Source organism: Pipistrellus kuhlii, unplaced genomic scaffold (genome assembly GCF_014108245.1).
Source record: "Pipistrellus kuhlii isolate mPipKuh1 unplaced genomic scaffold, mPipKuh1.p scaffold_m20_p_2, whole genome shotgun sequence".
Classification (NCBI taxonomy): domain Eukaryota; kingdom Metazoa; phylum Chordata; class Mammalia; order Chiroptera; family Vespertilionidae; genus Pipistrellus; species Pipistrellus kuhlii.
Genome location: NW_023425515.1, coordinates 153422395 through 153441504, shown reverse-complemented (window position 1 = coordinate 153441504; position 19110 = coordinate 153422395). Strand labels below are relative to the sequence as shown.

Below are 19110 nucleotides of genomic sequence, written 5' to 3'. Positions count from 1 at the left end.
TAACTGATTCCTTTGTGTACAAATTCCACTTGTTATAGGGAATGGTTTTTATTATGCTTAATTTTCTTATGCTTAGTGCTTTCCTTTTAGGAAGTGAGCTAAAGCCTCTCTCTTTCCTCCTTACACTTTAGAATCTAACTGATACAATTTGTAAAGAATAGGCATGCTCCAACAGGCCCAACTCTTGTTTCTCTTGAGATGAGCCTGTCCAGAGAAAGCACAACATCTTTGCTCCTCCATGTTAAAAATTTTACCTAGGCAGTCCTTCCAAATAAGGCCACCCAGGACCTATGGGTAAGTGTACCTAATGTCAGGTACACTTTGTACCACTGTGAGCCAACTTAATCTGGATATGTACTAGCAGTGGTATTGGAGTGACAGTGTTTATTTCCTCTTTAAATTTTTCAAATTATCACAAAGAAGAAACGCAGGGTGTTATTTAATGCAAGTCCCCTCAGAAACCACCAGCTGAACTGCGGGACAAGCCTTTGTATTCTATTATCACTACTGTCTGAGGGGCCAGGAGAAAACAGGAGCCTTAATGGAGGTAGAAGTATCCTTGCAATGACTGCAGTAAATGTTTGTTGAAGGAGGAAAAAAATGGAAAGAGAAGATATACCGTATGTACCCAGTTTTAATGGAAAGCCTATTTCTGCCATATACATTAGAGAAATTGTTCAAGAACAGTTCATCCATGTGAAAATATTAGCACTGTAATTCTGCCAAGGTCAGTAAGACCTAGTGATTTGCTGAGATATCACCTTCATCCCGCCAGGTAAATAAAGGCTCCTTTTTTCAGTGTGCCCTATCCAAGAATGCACTCCACAGCAACAGTTAAATTATGAATACAGCACATATGTTCCATACCATATCATTTACAGCACAATTTAGCATAGACATAATGCTTTGTAACAAACTACAATACCATTCACAAAATGCATTTAAATAGCATAATTTAGTTCATTAAATTCAGTCATTTACAGTAAATCAAAATCATCACAGGAATTGAAGAGAGTACACAGTTGTTTGTTTGAATAGTTAAGCTAGGTAAGTCAATTTCCTTTTGAAGGTCAAGGACAGAGTTGTTTCCATTTTCTGTTATAAAAAAGATACAGCTGGTGTCAAAAGATAATTTAATGTCACCTCAAAATGATCCACCCTCTTTTTAATCCCCCTCCCCCTTTCTCTGGGTTGCATATCATATCATTGCCACTTCTGAAACAGGCCCAGCTCCCTGAAAACATTTTACGTACTACTTAACTAGGATGTGACCACAGATTTTACAAATCTCAAATGTACAACTTCTTCAAAATTTCTACCAAAATATGTACATTTGTTCCTGAGAAAGGACCAACCACAAGATCACAGTACACGTAATCATCTGTGTGTCCGTCTGTGGTGCAGACCCTAATATAAACCTCTTGTGGGTAGGAGCCTAGTCAACCATATTTGGATTCCCACAACCTAGAACAGTGTTTGCGATTGTAAATTCCTTGAAAGCAAGGACTGGTTCTTAATTTATTTTTTTTCCTCGAGACCCCTACCATAATGATTCACTTAATAAATATTTGCTGATTGAAAAATCTTGTCAGAGGGGCTTACCTCATGACATATTTTATAAATACACAAACTATACATGTTATTGTGTTAGTAAACCAGTGCCTAGAGTAACGATAACAAGGTTAGGAGAGGATAGACTTCAGGATTTAACACCAATTATTTGACCTGGCCTCACTGTTTCACTGGCCTGTGTGCTCTGAGCAGAACAGTACTCCAAGTGGACACAGCTAGGTCTCCATTTTACAGGAGTGTTTCTCTGAGCCTTTGCCTGAAATGCTTTCCCCACAAACTCTGCAATCATCAACAGCCTGAGGACTTCAGCTCTAGGACAGTTGTTTTAAAGCCAACGCACTCTAGGCAGCATTCAGAGGCTCTGCGTTTATCCAGACCTGTGATAACCTTTTGTATGCCTTGTACTAGGTACTGCGTGAACCGCTGAAGATATAGACTCAAGTAAGACCTGAATTCTGTCCTCAAACTGCTTAGACTCTAGTGTGGCACACCACCAACAGCGCAATGCCTGAGGCAAACACTACAAGCACACAACTTGGACAATAATATACTAACTCCCTCTACTAGGTCCTACCCACCCCACAGGGAGAATTGATTTCTACTCTCAGCACATTTGGGAGGGCCAATGACACACTGGAGGGAGCCTACAGGAAAGCTGCCTTCTCACATCTTCCTCTTAGGTTTACCTTTCCCCTTTCCTTAAAGAGGAAGGAGAGTGGAAAAGAACGTGGGAAGATTAAGGGGGAAATTATTTTTTTAATTGAAAGTAACTCTTCTTGAAAGTATCTTGAGTATTGTTCCTGAGTATTGCTCGTTTGAGGAATCAAGTCAGAGTCCATTACCATGAACGGCCTCTAACGGTATTAACTCCCAACAAGGAAAGTATCAATAGCTGCTGTACAAAGCCCAAGCAATCAAGGACACATTGCTTAGACTGCATTAAAGACCTCTGTGACCTGGCTTCAGCCATGTTTCTCTTTGTAACAGAGACTGCTGGTCTCCTCAGTATCCACTCCCCACCTCTTCTCCTAGGAATAAAATTATTAGCTGGAAACAAGCCCAACCAGAGAAAGTTTTGTTTCCAGTTTCCTCTTCAGCACGATGTAGCTATGTGACTAAATTCAATTGGACACAAATGGAAATGTCAGATGGCAACTTCTGGGAACCTTAAGAGACAAAGGTTGAGTATTGGAACATGGATGCCATGACTGAAGGTCCATCATGAGTCATGATGACAAGGGCCGCACTCGAGGGATGGTGAAGAAGAAATCCAGAAGAAATTGGGTCCCTGAGGACTTCATAGGACAGAGCCACCATACCAGTCCTGGATTGCCTACCTCCAGATGTTTAACTGAAAGAGAAATTATCTTCTGTCTTACTTCAGCCTCTCTCTGGAGACCGGGCTATTTGCAACAGGCCCTCCTCTAGTGGGCCTGCTATAAGCCAGCACTGTCCAAGTCTATGAATACATCATCTCATTTAATCCTCTCAGATACTCCCACAAGTTATGAGCTCTATTTTACAGACCAAGAAACTGAGACTTAGAAGGATTAATTCACTTGGCTAGCAGGAGGCAAAGCCAGAGTGGCTTCGGAGCACTTGAAATATGGCTCGTACAGTGGAGGAAATGAAATCTTTATTTCCTTTCATTTTAATTAATTTTAGTTAAAACAGCCACAAGCAGACAATAGCTCTGTAAACTCTATATTCAAGCTTTAGAAAACAGCTCCTTCTTGCTATCTATAAAATTAATGCTCAGTACATGTTTGCTGTAGTATTTTGAATTGCATTAAGGTAAATATCAACCTCAGTAGATATAATCTATGTAGATTTTAAAACCCTAAATAATAAAAGTGTAATGTGCTAATTAGACCAGATGTTCTTCCAGACGACCTTCCTGATGAAGCTGGAGTTGTGAGGGTCAAGGCAGAGGCGGCTGCCATAGTGGCGGGGGCCAAGCCCCTTGCACGAATTTCATGCATCTGACCTTTAATAAATAAATAAAATTTAAAAAAAAAAAACAGACTGAGAAAGGGAGAAACTTCAAGAAATTCTGGGACAACATGGAAAAAGATGAAGTTGAAACAACAAAAAAACAAAAAGCACCGAAGATCAGCGTTTGTAGCAGAAGAAAACCCTCAACTCATTTCGGCCTTGCCCAAGCAGAGCCTGGAAGAGCTAAGTCAAGGTGGGCAGTTATATGACATATATACACAGCTTTTAGAAGGCTGGGCTAACAACCATTGACAAAATACTCCAGGGGACACGGAAGTTTCTCATGCTATCTTTAAAAAAAAAAAAAAAGTGATCTGTAAAAGGTTGGAATAGGTCTCACTATGCTGGAAAGCATACATCCAGATCACTTTACTTAACAATTATTCATCACAATTTCCAATTTTTATTCCTTGGGGAAATAACAGAAACTCACTCATTCCTGGTTACGGCAAGCCAGAGCAAAAAAAATCTTACGGCTATATTACCCGGCCAAAATACAAATCGTAGGCCCCTTCACTCTTGCTTTTACCTCACAGAAGAGGAGCACGAAAAAATACAGTTAGGAATCCAAGTGAGCTCCTGGCAAGTGAGCTCCTCCCCGGCTGGCCATTCTGGGTGTGACCTTTCGCCCGGTCCCTGGCACGAGGCAGAGTGTCGTCTCCTGGAGCGAAGCCAGAGTGTAAGATGAAAAACCACATGCGGGGGTGACGCAAGGGAAACAATCATGACTCTCCTCTTGAGAGCCAGAAAGAAATCTGAGGGCTCATGCACACTAGTTCCTAAGCCTGGTGTTTTAGTCAGCACAATAGCATTTTAATTTTCAGGATTTCCAGCCACAGAAGAGTGAGAATACTAGCAATCGAACTTGGGGTGTATCACTCCGCCCTACCCAGAGAGGGGCCCAGATGGCACTGTCCTGGGTTCCCACAATAACTTAAGTGGACACTTTCACACTGTCTGGAGCCCTTGGAGTCTTGCAAATGAAGAAGGGGAATGTCCTCAAATTCCTTGCAGCAGGAACCCACTTGGGGAGCACCAGTATCGGCCTCCAAATGCAACAACACGTCTACAGCAGGAATCTGAAGGGGACCTCAGTGAAGTCCCCTACTGGTGGCTTGTGCCATTGTTGCCATGGAAAACCCAGCTGCTGTCAGTGTCATTTCCTCCAGGGATACTGCCCAGTGAGCTGAGCTGAAGTTTGCTGTAGCCACTGCAAACACTCCCATAACCCTTCACCCCCAGGGACCTTCACATCTTCTGGTGTGACTCCAGGCATGGCTGTCTTATGTTAACCTGCCTACCGCTGCTCTGTGTATCACAGCCTCTCTTCTGTGCTATGTGGGCATCGCCATCCCATGCAACAAGGGGGCTCGCTCAGTGGGGCTGATGTGGTGGATGCTGGCCCAAAAGGTTCTGAGTGTGCGTGATACCATTTCCGTGAACACCTATGGAAAGTCAGGCCTGATCTCTGCTTCTACAGGGATCCTGAAGAGATTGACAAGGAAGAGCAGGTCGCAGCTGAAAAGGTTGTGACCAACGAGGAATTTTGGGGTGAATGAACTGCTCCAGCTCCCGAGCTCACTGCTGCTCAGCCTGGGGCCACAGACCATTCTGAAGGCATGCAGTGCCCTCTGTGCCTGCCCAGCAGCTCCCTACTGAAGCCTGGAGCACTCGGCTGCCACTGAAGACTGCTCTGCAGCTCCCACTGCTCAGGTCACTGAATGGGTAGAACAACCAGAGAGTAGTCTTGGCTGTTCTTCCACAGGCTCTTCAACAGAAAATGGAAATATGATGGATGGAAAATAAAGATCAGTTTCTTAATCTATATATATATAAAAGCCTAAGCAACCTAATGACCAACAACTGAATGACCTAAAGACTGGTCAACTGGCTATAATGCTCAACATAGGAGCTGCCCTTTGGTGGTCAGTGCACTCCCATCTCAGTGGCCCACCAGCCTGGTGGTTGCCACTCACTCAGTAGTCCTGCAGGTCCAAACTCTGGAGAACGGACCTGCAAAATGGGCCAGGCACCAATGGATACCATTTCCCATGAATGATTCCAGCAGTGCTGCGGGCCTCCCGGAAGTCAGCCTCGGGCACCACAGTCACTTCCCCTCCCTAGATGCTCCACAAGGAAGAAATAATATAAAAGTGGCTGCCAGGTGGCTCCTGACAACTGGTGTGAATGTCAGCAGGACAGATAAAGATCCCGGGCCAGCAAGGGCATCCCACTACCTACCTGGAGAGCCAATTGAATCCCAGCTCTCCCCCAAACCCCCTTGGGATGGATGACAGATGCAGGGTTCAAGGCTGGTGAGTGCTGCTACAGCAGCTTGAGACTTTCCCGGTTGGGACTGACTGAGCGCAGGCCCGCAGCAGGTACAGCGGGGCTAGGATGAGTGGAAGCAGCAGGCAGGATTGGCGTCAGGCATTGGATTGCAGGTTTCAGCCTGATCACCACAGGCCACCCCGAGGGATCCCCACCTGTGCACGAATTCATGCACTGGGCCTCTAGTGAGTGTATGTGTGTGTGAGTGTGTGTGTGTGAGTGTGTGTGTGTGTGTGTGTGTGTGGTGTGTGTGTGTGTGTGTTGATTTCAGAGAGGAAAGAAGAGGGAAAGATAGAAACATCAATGATAAAAAAGAATCATTGATTGGCTGCCTCCTGCAGGCCCCCAAGTGGGGATCGAGCCCATAACCTCATGTGCCCTGACCAAGAATTGAATCATAATCTAATCTCCTAGTCCATATTCAACCCCTGGGCCATGCCGGCCAGGCAAATATATGCTTCTTTAAAAAAAAAAAAAAAAAAAAAAAAAATTGGGGGGGAGGGTAAAGTGTTTATATTGCTTAACTCAAGGGCCCATTTTAGTCTAACAAGATGTGATGGCAGTACTAAATGCTGAGAGTACAAAGAGGAATACAATGACACATACAACAAATATTGGGATATTCTGAACAGTGTCTTATGGGAAACAAATTCTTAAAAAAGCACTCCATGCTTTACATATGCTATTTCAGTTAAGCCTCAAGAGCCTCTATGAGATTGCTATTATATTGAAGAGGTTAAAGCTCACAGTAATTAAATAACCTGCCTGTTTGTACAATTGAAATTACCACAACTCAGCAAATCAAGCCCTATCTAAACCCAAAATGTGTGTTCTTCTCACAATGCTACTCTCTTCTCCCTCATCCTCAAGCACAACTAATAGACACTCAAAGTTTTAGGGAAAGGAACCTCACAGGAGATCTATCATAAATTCCTAGCTGGGCAGGTCATGATGGGTAGTCACACCCCAGGCATAGGACTTCTTTATTGAAAGGCTCATTTTCATCTGAAGCATTCCTATCCATTGTTTTAGATTAACACACCTTTGAAAATACATTGTAAACACAATCAAGAAAGCACATAATCTTGTTAATTACCCTGTAATCCAATCCCCACCCTGCATTCTCACACCCTCCTGTAATCTTCCTTAAATTCCCGTTTTAATTTCAAATGCATAAAATAAGCTGCAAAACTGTTATTCTCCAGAGAATTTGAGACTTTACTCCTTGGCATATGTCCTCAGTTTGGCTAAAATAAACTTATAAACCAACCCCTCTCCCAACAACAACAACAAAAAATTAGCCCTGCTGTACTAGCAGTATGACATTTGGGCCTATCAGGCCTAACCAACACTAGAGAGCTACTAGATTTCAAGCATAGCAGAGAAAATAAACAGATCTTAGAGATCTGGAGACCTTTAGATGTATAAAAAATTTTTGAAATATGTAAAGCATCACATTACATAAAACTTTGAAGTAATAATTCATAGCAGGGATATTGCATGTCTTCAAGATTCTGATTCCTTTCTTTTTTTCTTTAGAGAGGAAGGGAGAGGGATAAAAAGATAAAAACATTGATGAGAAAGAAACATCAGGGTTAGGGAGCCGGGGAGGGCAGGGGCCAGCATGGGCAGGGCAAGCACAGAGAACGTGAGCTTCTCAGTCTGGAAGAAGGCAATGCCCTTCTCATAGTAGGCAGCCTCATTGATGAACAGGGGTGCACAGTGGCCTCCCCTTCATAGAGTACATCCTTGCCACTGAACATCTGGAATATGGGTGCTTGAGGCTGCAGTGGCTCAAGGTCTCGGTCCTGGGAGGACAGTCAAGGGCCAAGGATGCTGAGGCTGACCTCTGCCCTGGCCCCAGTGGGGGTGACCAAAAGATGCCCAAAGGTGACCAAAAGGGACTGTCCAAAAGATGCCCCTCCCTTATGGCCTCACCCACTCACTCCTTCACTGCCTTCATCAATAAAAAAGAGAGAGAGAAAGAGAAGGGGGGGGGGGCGGTTTGTCCAAGGTGGGAATGGCTGGGGGCAGGGGTCAAGTGGAGAAAAAGGAGACATATGTAAAACTTTAGACAAAAAAAAAAAAGAATGCCTTTTGAAAATAATCCTGGGGCTTCAGAGCATGCATTGCATCTAGTTCAGTACCTGGCACATAAAAGATGCTCAATAAAATGGAATTTTGGTATTAAATTTTCTAGTATATTAGAGCTAGGAAAAACATATATATATCCAACAGGATTCTTAAGTTTCAAGTGACTAAAAGCCTAACTCAAACCACATTGAGCAAAAAAGTGAAATTAATTAGCTTATGCAACTGAAAGATCCAGAGTTAAGTTTTTCTGACTTTTCATCTAGACTTGATCTAGAGCACATGTGTCAAACACAAGGCCCGCGGGCCAAATCCGTCCCACCAGGCCTTGCAATGTGGCCCGCACCGCGCTGTCATCACTGCACTCTGCTGCGTTTCCATCACAATGACAGTTTATGACTGTTCAGTAAACCATTCGGCCCGCGATTTAGGCTGGATTTTAGATTTTGGCCCCTTCTCTGATTGAGTTGGACACCCCTAATCTAGAGGCACCACTTCCTCTCTCTCTCAGCTTTATTCTCTTCCAGACTATTTTGCCACAAAAAGGCAATGTGCCATTCAGCAACTCCATGCCTACATCCTCCCAAGTTCATTCCAGCAAAAACAAGAATGGCTCTCCCTGGTGGCTCTCACATGAGTTTTGGGCTTTGGAAAAACTTTAGTCATGGGTCCACCCCTGAGTCAATAATATTACTAAGAATGGTAACTATGTGAAGCGATGGATGTGATGTATTAACTTAATTGTGGTAATCATTTTGCAATGTATATCAAATCATCATGCTGTACACTTTAAAAATATAGAATTTGATTTGTTAATTATACCTCAATAAACCTGGGAAAAATATAAAGGGATTTTTTAAAATGTTGTTGAGAGTATTTGATACTCCAATTGGCCAAGACTGAGTCACCTGGTCTATTTCTGGTGGAGCTCCACCAACTCCTGAGAAAAACATGGTTCTGCAAAAGACATGTGGGTAGCTTCTAGAAATGATGAGGAACAGAAAAACCAAGAAACATTTGTTAAAAATAATATTTTTAACAAACTAATAACAAAACACCAAATGAGAAAATAGATATTATCATATATTATTTTGAGTGGGCAGTTTGGCAACATCTGCCTACAATTCAAGTGTACATCCATGTTGCCAACTTCTACTTTAAAAAACTTACCCTAGGCAAAACCGGTTTGGCTCAGTGGTAGAGCATCGGTCTGCAGACTGAAAGGTCCTGGGTTCAATTCCGGTCAAGGGCATGTACCTTGATTGCGGCACATCCCCGGTAGGGGGTGTGCAAGAGGCAGCTGGTCGATGTTTCTCTCATTGACGTTTCTAGCTCTCTATCTCTCTCCCTTCCTCTCTGTAAAAAAAAAAAAAAAAAAAAAAAAAAAAAAAAAAATCAATAAAAATATATTTAAAAACAAAAAACTTACCCTACAGATAAGTCACACCAATGTGCAAAAAGGTTACTTAAAGGATGATAGTTGCAGCATTAATTGTGAGAGCAAATATTACCCATTAATAGGGAAGCTGTTAAATTATGATAGTCAAAAGAGAAGAATATTACACTATTATTTTTAATGAGGTAGATCTATATGTTCCAATATGAAAAGAAGCCTATGATATGTTGTAAAGGGAATGAAGAAAATTACAAGAAAATAAGTAAATAGCCCTGGCTGGTTTGGCTCAAAGGATAGAGGGTTGGCCTGAGGACTAAAGGGTCCCAGGTTTGATTCCAGTCAAGGGCACATGCCTAGGTTGCAGGCTTGGTCCCCAGTGGGGGACATGCAGGGGGCAGCCAATCATTAATTCTCTCTCATTAATGCTTCTCTCTCTCTCCTTTTCCCTTCCTCTCTGAAATCAATAAAAATATATTTAAAAAAAAAAAAGGAAAAAAAAAAGCTTTGGAGATATGTTTTTTTGTTTTGTTTTGTTTTTAAATAAATCTTTATTGTTCATATTATTACAGATGTTCCTCATTTCCTCCCCCCCCCCCCATCGCTCCCCTCCCCTAGGTTCCCACCCCACCCTCTGCCCTTTTCCCACCCCCCATTGTCCTCATCCATAGGTGCACAGTTTATGTTCAGTCTCTTCCCACACCTCCCTCCCCCCTTTTCCCCGAGAATCGTCAATTCACTCCCCTTCCATACCTCTGATTCTATTATATTCACCAGTTAATATTGTTCATCAGATTTTTTAAATTCCCTTGGTTTTTAGATTCACTTGTTGATAGTTACGTATTTGTTGTTCATAGTTTTTATCTTTATTTACTTTCTCTTCCTAAAGAACCTCCTTCAGCAATTCATATAATTCTGGTTTGGCGGTGATGAACTCCTTTAGCTTTTTTTTATTAGTGAAGCTCTTTATCTGGCCTTCGATTCTGAGTGACAGCTTTGCTGGGTAGAGTATTTTTGGCTGTAGGTTCTTGCTGTTCATCACCTTAAATATTTCTTGCCATTCCCATCTGGCCTGCATGGTTTCTGTTGAAAAATCAGCAGACAATCGTATGGATGCTCCTTTATAGGTAACTACCTGCTTTGCTCTTGCTGCTTTTAATATTCTCTCTTTGTCTTTTGCTCTTGGAATTTTAATTATGATTTGTCTTGATGTGGTCCTCTTTGGATTCCTTTTGTTTGGAGTTCTGTGTGCTTCCTGGACTTGTAAGTCTAATTCTTTCACCAGGTGGGGGAAGTTTCTGTCACTATTTCTTTCAGTATGTTTTTGATATCTTGCTCTCTCTCATCTTCTGGGACCCCCATAATTCTGATGTTGGTTCGCTTGAAGTTGTCCCAGAGGTTTCTTACATTATCTTCAACTTTCTGGATTATCTTGTCTTCTTGCTTCTGTGGAGGAGTGTCTTCTGGCTCTTTATGTTCCAAATCTTTGACTTGATTCTTGTGATCTTCCATTCTGTTTTTAGGACTCTATATAATACTTTTTATTTCAGACAATGTATTCTTTATTTCTTGTTGATCCCTTATTATTTCTTGTTAATCCCTTATTAGTTCTTGTTGATTCCTTTTCATCTCATAGGTCTTATCGACCTTTTCTAGGAAATTCTTGAAAAACCTTATAAGCGTGATTTTGAACTCTATATCCAGTCTCTTCTTTTCCTCCATTTCTTTTGTTTGTGATCTATTTCCTTGTCTCAGCATTTTCACAGCTTCCCTGAGTTGGTAGGGTGGTTTTGTGTGCTAAGGTGTCCTATATGGTTCAATGAGTCAGCCTCCCAGTTACCTGAGGTGGACAGTCTTGGTGTAGCCCTTTGTGGGCTGTGTGTGCAGTCTTGTTGTTAAGCCTTGCTTGTTGTTGGTATCACTGGGAAGCGTTGATCTCCAAGCCAATTTGCTATGAGGATCAGAAGTGTCTCACCTAGGAGGGTTTCTGTATTCCGCTTGAATGGGGCGGAGTTTCAGGGTGGCACAGACAAGCTTTGTTGAATCCATAAAATTGGCTGCAGACAAGCTTTAGATTCCTGTCTGCCCTCCCTAGGAGAGGCCTATTGGCAGCAAACGAGGAAGCTAGCCACTGGAAGGGCTTCTGTGCTCCGCTTGGATGGGGCGGAGCCTCAGGTGGTGCAGACAAGTTTTATTCAGCCCTCCCTACAAGGGTCTGGTTTCTGAGTCCTACAGCAATGGCCGCTGGCTTCACACACCTCCGAGAGATCTCTGTCCACTGCCTGACAGTCTGGCCTCTCCCTGTCTGGGGCTGTCTATAAGCACAATAGGGTGTTTCTGTTTTCCTCCCGAACAAGAAAGCCAGCCACGCATTAGCTGTCTGCCCTCTCCCTGAGCAGGGAGTAAGCGGGTAGCGAACTTGTCCCACCCTCTCCGCGCTCCGCAAGCAAGCTGGCAGCGAACTCTGCAGCCGCCTTTTTGCGCGCACAGTTCTCTGCACCCTCACAGTTCCTGAGGTTCTGCACGCTTTCTTTCTCTTTTTCAGATGGTAGAGCCTCCTCTCAGCCAGCCGTCCAGTGCTTCAGGGTGATGTTTCCCCTGTTTTTTAGTTCTAAATTCAAATTTGTTGTGGTAGGCTGCATTCAGGTGTCTACCCTATGCTGCCATCTTGGTTTCTCCAACCTGGAGATACGTGTTTTTTAAAAAAAAAAAAAAATAAGTAAATGTGGTATTCTTCTTGCCTAATACATAAATATTGGAAGAATATCCAAAATATATATATAACTGTTTATTGTTGAGGAAGAAGTACTAGAAAATTAATAGTGGCAGGAAGAAGAAATTTACTTTTCACTTTATATCCTTAGAGATTTCATTTACCTGAGTCCATCTGATTTTTATTACTTTAAAAAGTTAGTCTAAAAAACACCTATCATTAACTGTTACCATGACTCACAATTAGTACCATTGGCTTTAAAGGAACAAAAAATGCCTTGTTTGGCCTAGCTGACTTGGCTCAGTGGATAGAGTGTCCACCTTGGACTGAAGAGTCCCAGGTTCAATTCAGGCCAAGGGCACATGCCTGGGTTGTAGGCTTGATCCCCAGTAGCAGGCATGAAGGAAGCAACCTATCAATGATTCTCTCTCATCATTGATGTTTCTATCTCTCTCTCCCTTGCCCTTCCTCTCTGAAATCAATAAAAATATTTTTTAAATACCTTGTTTGTTTGTGATAAAGAAATGTACTAAATTATTAAAAATACATATAAATCAAATTTTACCATAACACTCTACATACTTACAAAAAGTACACAAATCTTCTTGCTAAGAAACAATATATTTCACTCCTCTAGAAGTTATCTGGGCTACTGACTCAACTTGGTTCATTTATTTACTTTGTTTATCGGTCAGTCCAGCCCATCACAAGATTTTGCCACTATAAAATGGCCCCTAGACTGACTCATTCAGGCAGGCAGCAACTCCATCAAACCCACTAATTAATCGGGCAGTCCTCCTCCATATGTCATGATGACTATTCATTAAAGCAATGCATTTTGCTCTAACCTACATGTGCTAGCTTTTTGTTTCTACTCATGGTTCAACAAATTTATGAACCTAGATCCAGCAGAACAAAGAAAAATTAGTACAGAAAATATTATAATTAAGCTGAAAGTATAAAATTAGAAAAGGAAAAACAAAATTGAGAGATGTTGCCACTATCAGTAGAATTCATGACATAGCAAACATCTGTTGATTGCCTTCTATATGCAAGGCACAATGCTAGGCTTCTAGAAACATGAAAAGATACATATGACATTGTTTGTGCCTATAGTCTTACTTTTTGTTAAGGAGATGACACATATATTAAAAACAATGAGGTTATCACTGGTTTTGTACTTCTATATATAAAGCTATTTCTAATTATCAAAATTCCCATTTGAGGTGTATAAAGCATCTTGGGAGTCATGAGTAAATGAATTATAGCACACACACCCTATATATATAATATGTTATATGAACTACCATTAAACTCAGAGTATTGCTATGGACTAAATGTGTTCCCCCCCCCAAAAAAAAATCATATGTTGAATTTCTAACCCCATTGTATTGGAAGTAGGAGGTGGAGCCTTTGAGAAGTAATTAAGTGATGAAGGTGGAATCCTCATGAATAGAATTAGTGCCCTTTTAAGAAGAGACAAGAGAGCTTGCTCTAGCTTCTGCTCTTTCCTCCATGTGAGGTACAATGAGACGTTGGTAGTCTACAACGCAAAAGAGGGTCCTCCCAGACCTGGTAAAGCTGGGACTTCAGCCTCTAGAACTGTGAGAAATAAATATCTGTTATTTATAAGCCACCTGGTCTATGGTAAGCTATTATAGCAACCCAAACTGACTAAGACAAGTATATACAATTTTCTAAAATAAAATATGAAGATTACCAAATTGAATTGACATGCTTTGGTAACTTACGTATTCAGAACATAATTCCCATATGATTTGTTTAGCAATACACATAAGAAGTACAAAACCAAAACACTGATTTAGAGAAGACCCTTAAATTGTTGCTGTGAATGATATAAATAAAATGGTAATCATAACATAATAACCATAATAATAGCTAAGATTTACCTAGAACTCACTATGTTCCAGATAGTAAATATATATAGCACCTGGCACACAAATACATTATGTTTTATATATAAATATACATTTAATTCTCACAACAATTCTATGATGCAGATAATTTATTTATTAATTTATTAATTTATAGGTGAGACAACAGAAGCACTGAGAAGTTAAGTAATTTGCCAAAGATAAGTGTCTTGGCCAGACTTCAAAACTAGACAGAGTCCAGGGTCCCCGCCTGAAATGTATCATATGTATTTTCTAAATTACCACTTTGTTCATATTTTTTAATATATTTTATTGATTTTTTTACAGAGAAGAAGAAAGAGGAATAGAGAGTTAGAGACATCCATCAGCTGCTTCCTGCACAGCCCCCACTGGGGATGTGCCCGCAACCAAGGTACATGCCCTTGACCAGAATCGAACCTGGGACCCTTCAGTCCACAGGCCGACGCTCTATTCACTGAGCCAGACCTGTTTCAGCTGTTCATATTTTTTAAGGAGAAAATACAAAGCAAAGAATAGTAAATATATTATTTTTTCTGAGATTCTGCACTTCCTTTGGGACCTCAAGCCTGCCTTACCTATAAAGATGACCAATAAATACCTGTCCAATGAAAAGTTGGGCTCTAGGACTGTGAAAATAGTATGTGTGACTCTGTTTCCCACTTACCTTCACAACCCCTAACCACATTGCTACCAGGATTCTAGTAGAGAGGGTGGCGCTCTTCCCAGAGTTCTAAGCAAGAAGCAGAAAGAGTGTCTGAAGTGGAAAGTACATACCGTTTTTCCCCGAAAATAAGACATCCTCCAAAAATAAGACCTACTTACAGGTTTCCTTCTGAGTGAAATATAAGGCATCCCCTCAAAAATAAGGCCCCTCCCCCTAGCCTAAACATGAGAGATTTGGTCCACTGATTCTGAAAGAAATGGAGTCACAAGAAATTCACCAGGAAATTCAGGAATTGGATTGTTATGATGATGTTCCAGAAGATGATGACATGATTGTATTGAATAAATGAGAAATTCTTGATACTGTAGGATTCACAGTTTGTCTGGTTTGTGTTGACAACTACCGTACTACCGTACCATATACAGGTAATAAATTTTCATTATTTTCATTTAACAATAAATGTGTACCATATTCTTCTTCATGGAAAAATAAGACATCCCCTGAAAATAAGACCTAGCGCATTCTTTGGGAGCAAAAATTAATATAAGACACTGTCTTATTTTCGGGGAAACAGGGTAGTAGAGCAGAGCAGTTGTCTGGAAATCAGCCCTAACACTGTGCAGTGACACAACCCAGGACAAGCTGGTTCACTCCTCTTATAAACGGATGTCCGTATTTGTCAGATTGAAAGAGTTGAATTAGGTGAGTGATTTTCAAACTGTGCTCAGAAGAAAGGAAGAAGAGGAAGCATGTGAACAGGATGACCTCTTGGGCTTCAAGGAGAATGGCTCCCCTTAAACCTGCTTTACATATTAAGTATTTAAGATTTTGTTTGAATAAAGGAACTGGGGGCTTTACAAAGTTTGAAGATCATTGAATTCAATCAAATTCTTAAGTGCTGTCTCTGTTCAAATATTCTATCCCTCTTTACTGTACATCAGACTATTTGTCTGTTCCCACCTGTTCAAGAGACATTCTACCTGAACCTTAGAATTCTTTCCATCATTACAATTCTGAATCTATCCTTTCAAAAAAAGAAATTGGTTTTTCCCCTCCACTCACATTTATCAGTCCATTTTATGGAAGTTCTTCTTGCCACATCCTTAAATAAGTAAATAGGATAACTGTGGTAATTGCATGACCTGCAGAGTGTATAGAACTTCAAGGTTAATGCTCTTGGCACAAGATTTTCGCTACAAACAGCAGAATTCCTCTAAACCTTTGCTGAGGCATCGGTTCAATAATAAGAGGAAATCATGCCATTTATTGAATTACTCAAAAGAGAATTATCAGAGAGTCCCCCAATAGTCTAGCTATGGCTACACTTTATTCCAAAAAGAACTGGTATTAAGGAACTTCAGGAAATGCCTTCTCCAGAGTTCCAGCAGAAGAGGCCCCCAAATATGTTTCAACAACACAACCCATGCATCCAAGTATTGGTACAATTCTACCCCAAATGTTTTGCTCATTCCTATGTTTCATTTTATAACTCTGAACTCCCTTCCACATGAATGAAAAGAATTGTTACTATTAAGCCTATCCATCCTCTGAAATTCCTTTAGTCAGTTTTCATTAAGGACTGTCAAATACATACATCATTTAGGGACTTTTAAATTTTATTGAAGATGTATTACATATGGTTTAATATTTCAGTTCAGCAATGGCAATCAGCAATAAGCATTACTCTGAGAGTGGGATTAATTAAATATTCTAGCAAACACCAGTGATCCAAATAGCAAAGAAAAATCCTGGGCACTGAGCCCAGATTCCCCACCTTCTCTTATGGTATGGCTCATCTCTCTCTCAAATAAACTAGACAACCAACTAATCTTTCATCATTATTAGTGAATGTGTAGTTGTGCGATCAACGATCAAACTCTTCCACCAGGTCTTCTATTAAATTTTTAAGTAGAAAAAATTGCACAAAATCAAATTTCTCCCTAAAAGGCTATTTTTAAAACCAAGGACAAATATAGTGGGCAGAAATAAAAGGTAATTTTGCATGGTAATCAGCAGTTTTGCTCTAACTTGACTGTATCATTCCTCCAATGACAACCTGGGAGATGGTGCTAGTCTATAATTGTAAATCTGCCTGTGTTATGTCATGAAGTTTTAAAGTATTTCAACTTTGTATAGTATAGTGACTAGGAATCTCAGCTCCACAGAAACCAAGAGATCCGGAACAAAGTCATGGTCTTAGTCCCACAAAGAGTACTGATGATAATCCAACCTTGAATTATCAGCCTTAGAGCTGAAAGGTTTTTGTAATCTTAATGTTTTGATGGTCAAGTGGTGGGAGGAGCTCCAGGCAGAATATTTGCAAGGTGTTTTATTCGCCAAACATTCCGGGCTACTTTTTATTCCTTCTCCTGGCTCCCAGCAGCAGCTACTTGATGACAATAGAGATATCCACCTAATCAAAAGTGACCTAGCAACAACCATTTCCCACATCACCAAATCTGCATTTCTGAGACACGATGTATCTTTAAACTTCTACCAAAGCACCCTCTTGGAAAAGAGATCAGATTTGTGTTTGGGAGAAGGGGGTTGGATTTACTAGTAGGTGATCAAAAAATACAAACTTCTAATTATAAGATGAATAAATACAAAGGATGTTACATACAACTAGAGGCCTGAGGCACGAAATTCACGCAAGGGGCTTGGCCCTCACAACCCCAGCTTTTGTCTACAAAGTCATCCGGACAGTCCTTCTGCTGTCCGGTCTAATTAGCAAATGAGCTGTTTATTACATAGGATATGCTGATATAGCTAATACTGCTGTCTGGCATATAAGAAAGTTGTTCAGAGCATAAATTTTAAGAGTTCTCATCACAAGAAATTTTTTTTTTTTTGCTTTTTCTTTTTCGTATCTATATGTAATGACGGACACCAAAAGCGAAGGCAACAGAAGCAGAAATAAATAAACAAGTGGGACTACATCAAACTAAAAAAGCTTCTGCACAGCAAATGAAGCCAGCAACAAAATGAAAAGGCAACCCACTGAATGGAAGAAAATATTTGCAAATCATGTATCTGAAAAAAAAAAAAATCATGTATCTGATAAGGGATTCATATATGAGATGATGGATGTTAACTAACTTCTGGTGGTAATCGGTTCATGGTATATACATATAAGTCAAATCATTATGCTGTACACCTTAAAGTTATACAATGCTGTATGCCAATTATATCTCAATAAGCTAGGGGGAGAGCACCCTCTTGGTTCAATGGGGTGGCTCTTAATAAAATAACATCTTCAAAGGTAGAGCAGCTGACAAAAGAAACAAACAGCAAAAGAGCAGCAACAGCATGACATCTGTGTAGCCTTAATAGTTTTCAAAGCACGATCAAGTACATTACATAATTTTATCTTCTCAATAAAATTGTAAGGTGGTTATGGTTGTAAGTCACTTATCTTCTGTGAACTTTAGAATTCTCACCTTTTAAAATGGGAATAATATGTTACAGGGTTGTTGTGTGCTAGAACAAATAACATATGTAACATATTTGGTTCAGAGTATTCACCCAATGAATGACAGGCATTTTTTAATTAGTGTTTTCTCTACACGTAGAGGAGGCATCACTTAGAGAACATAACCACCCCAAGGGCACTCAATAAATAGACTTTATTGAGTACCTGCATAGGCTGTGAATACAAAGATGGGTGAGAGCCCATCTTCCTTCTATCTAAAAAACCAGATTCACCTTTAGTAGGGAAAAAAAAAAATTCTAGAAACAAGTACTCTCTTTATTCCATTCTGAGCCAAGTCCAGAAAGGAAGAGGTAAACTGAGACCCATGTCAACTGCTTCTTAGATGAAAAACCTTCTTATTACGCAGCAGGTTTTTTTTCATTGTAGTTAAGGGGACTCCAACTTGTTTGCCCTCCTCAACCTGGCTCCCCTCAAAATTCGAAATTCTTAATGGGAGGGATTTTCCTCCTTTGAATGAAGAATTCCTTGCTTTTTGTAATGCACTACAGTTGACTAAAAACACTTTCACCCATACTAACTAACCTAACAAGCTAACCTACTCTTCCCCACATCCTGTGAGATATGAATTACTCAAGTTATTTTACAAAGGAAATTGAGACACAGCTGTTAAGTATCGTAATTCAGACTAGAACTAGGTAGATAGCTTCATGCTAGTTTAATTACTAGTTTAAAGCTTGCCCACTAAACTACCTTAAACCTATACTGAAATATTTTTATACTCTTACCTAGATGTCTTCCTATTTTTTTCTGAGTCTCTGTGGCATACCCTAATTCTTATAAGAGTCTAATACTAAACCTTGTATTTGAGAGATTTCCTTAGGTAATATTTATTCAATAACCCATTCAACATGATACAATATCATCTTTTCAAGTATGGCTATGTCTTTTACAAAGGACTAAATCCATAAAGAGAGATGGAGAATGATACTTTGCATTTATTTA

The 19110-nt window shown here is 40.4% G+C and overlaps 1 pseudogene; it reads left to right on the top strand.

The window, feature by feature from the left end:
• Window positions 1-3645: 3645 nt before the first annotated feature.
• LOC118723101 lies at window positions 3646-5373 on the top strand (annotated as a pseudogene).
• The last annotated feature ends 13737 nt before the right edge of the window (window positions 5374-19110 follow it).